Source organism: Otolemur garnettii, unplaced genomic scaffold (assembly GCF_000181295.1).
Source record: "Otolemur garnettii isolate 467f Iridium unplaced genomic scaffold, OtoGar3 scaffold00103, whole genome shotgun sequence".
Taxonomy (NCBI): Eukaryota; Metazoa; Chordata; class Mammalia; order Primates; family Galagidae; genus Otolemur; species Otolemur garnettii.
The window spans coordinates 2,146,281-2,148,703 of NW_003852498.1; the positions used below are offsets into that span (position 1 = coordinate 2,146,281).

Genomic DNA, 2,423 nt, shown 5'->3' on the forward strand with positions numbered 1-2,423 from the left:
TATGTTAACCAGTTTGATGAAAATATTTCAAATTGTATATAAAACTAGCACACTGTACCCCATGACTGTATTAATGTACACAGCTATGATTTAATTTAAAAAAAAAAAAAGAGCACCTTGATAGTGGGTTCAAACATCTAGAACAGTGAGCAATCCTTCAAGCATCGCCTGAGGATTCAGGGAGCCCCAGGGAACCTTCATGTTCAGAACGGCTGTCATAGTAAAGCTAAGCATTATTTGCCTTTATCCCTCTCACTGAGGGTCAGTTCAGAAACTAGATGATGTGTGATGACTTCATCACTCTGACAGCGAAGGGAATGTGTGATGTGTATTCTGGTATGATGCAGTTCTAATGTAGAGGTTTCAGGTATAAAGAAGTGCATTTTCACGCTAGTGGGACTGCAAACTAATATAACCGTTATGGAAGGAAGTATAGAGAATCCTCAAAGAACTCAAATTAGACCTTCCATTTGATCCTGTAATCCCTTACTGGGCATCTACCCAGAAGAAAAAAAACCATTTATCATAAAGACATTAGACTATTTATCACAGCTGAATTTACAAGCACCAAAATGTGTAAACAGCTTAAATACCCACCAACCCAGGAATGGATTAACAAGCTGTGGTGTATATATATACCATGGAATACTATTTAGCCATCAAAAAAGATGGAGACTTTACATCTTTTGTATTAACCTGGATGGAAGTGGAACAAATTCTTCTTAGCAAAGCATCACAAGAATGGAGAAGCAAGAATCCAATGCACTCAGTTCTAATATGAAGGCAGTAATGAGCTAATACAAGGGGGGTAGAGAATGAGGGATCGGGGAGAGAGGAGAAGGGGAGGATGGGAGATCACAGTGTATGGCACACCTCTTGGGGGTGAGACACAATTACAAGAGGGACTTTACCTAACAAATGAAATCAGTGTTAACCTAATTTTTGTACCCTCAGTGAATTCCAAACAATAAAAAAGAAAAGAAGACTTTCCTCCAATTCCTGCTGCAGCCATTGCTGCAGCCATAAGGCCGAAACTAAAGAAGCAGAATCAGTACCACTTACTGCCGCTGCTTCAGCTCCTGTTACCGGAGAGGGAAGGGACTGGAGATGAGGAGGATGGGAGTCCCGTTGGACCACCCAGCCTTCTGGGCCCTCCCCACATGGCCAATGGAAAGCCTGGTGATCCCAAGTCAGGAAATCATAGAGTAGGAGAAGATATTTGGAACAAATATAACCAATAAAGAGCTCAGATCTAGAATGTATAAGGAAGTCATCCAGACAAGCTATTGGGAAAATTCACAGAGGACCAGAACAGACACATAAAAATGGAGATCTAAATGAACAAGAAACGTGAACAAGTACTCAGTGTCACTAGTCATCAAACAGATGCAAGATAAAAACACAACACTTTGAAATTGGAACTCTTGCATGCTGCTGGTGGGATTATAAAATGATGTAATTACTATGGAAAAGAGTATGTTGGTTTCTCAAAAAGTTAAAAATAGAACTATGATATGACGGTCCCCCTCATACTCCCCAAACTGGAAGTAGGATCTTGAAGAGGTATTTGCACACCCATGTTCAGTGCAGGACTATTCACAAAGCCAAGAAGTGGAAGCAACCCAAATGCCCATCAACAGAAGAATGGAGAAACAAAATGTGATGCCCTCATACAGTGGAATAGTATTCAGCTTTATAAAAGAAGAAAATGCTCTCACATACTACGACATGGATGAACTTTGAGGACATTATGCTAAGTGCAATAGAAGACAAGTACAGAAGGCCAGGTGTAGTGGCTCGTCCTATAATCCCAGAACTGTGGGAAGCTGAAGCAGAAAAAGTACTTGAGGCCAGGAATTTGAGACCAGCCTCAGCAACAGAGTGAGACTTGCATGAGCGCCTAACGCCCATCTACAAAAAGTGAAAAGATTAGCCAGGCACAGTGACACACTTGTAGTCCCAGCTATTCAGAAGGCTGACAGAGGAGGATCATTTGGGCCCAGAAGTCTGAGGCTTCAATGAGCTGTGATGACACCACTGCACTCTGGCCTGGGGGACAGAACAAGACTCTGTCCCTAAAAAATAAATCTTTTAAAAAGGCAGATACTGTACAATTCCACTTGTACTGTATCCAGATTGTATTCCAGATACTGTACAATTCCTCAATTCCACTGAGGTGTCTAAAGTCAAATTCATAGAAACAGTAACATAGTGGTTACCATGGGCTGGGGGAAGAGGGACTGAGGAAAGAGAATTGTTTAATAGGTACAGAGTTTCAGTTTTGCTTAATAAAAAAGTTCTGGAGATCTTTTTCATAAGATGAAAATACTTAACACTATTGAACTTTACACTTAAAAACAGTTAAGGTTCTGTTTGTTAATTTGTTTCTCAGTAATATTTTAAGTTTTCAATTTTTTTTTTTT

General features: G+C 40.2%; 1 protein-coding gene across 1 annotated transcript in view; it reads right to left on the reverse strand.

The window, feature by feature from the left end:
* The window catches only part of MANBA (mannosidase beta), a 113,681-nt gene that overhangs the window by 45,689 nt on the left and 65,569 nt on the right, over positions 1 to 2,423 (reverse strand). The gene's annotated exons all lie outside the window — the stretch shown is intronic.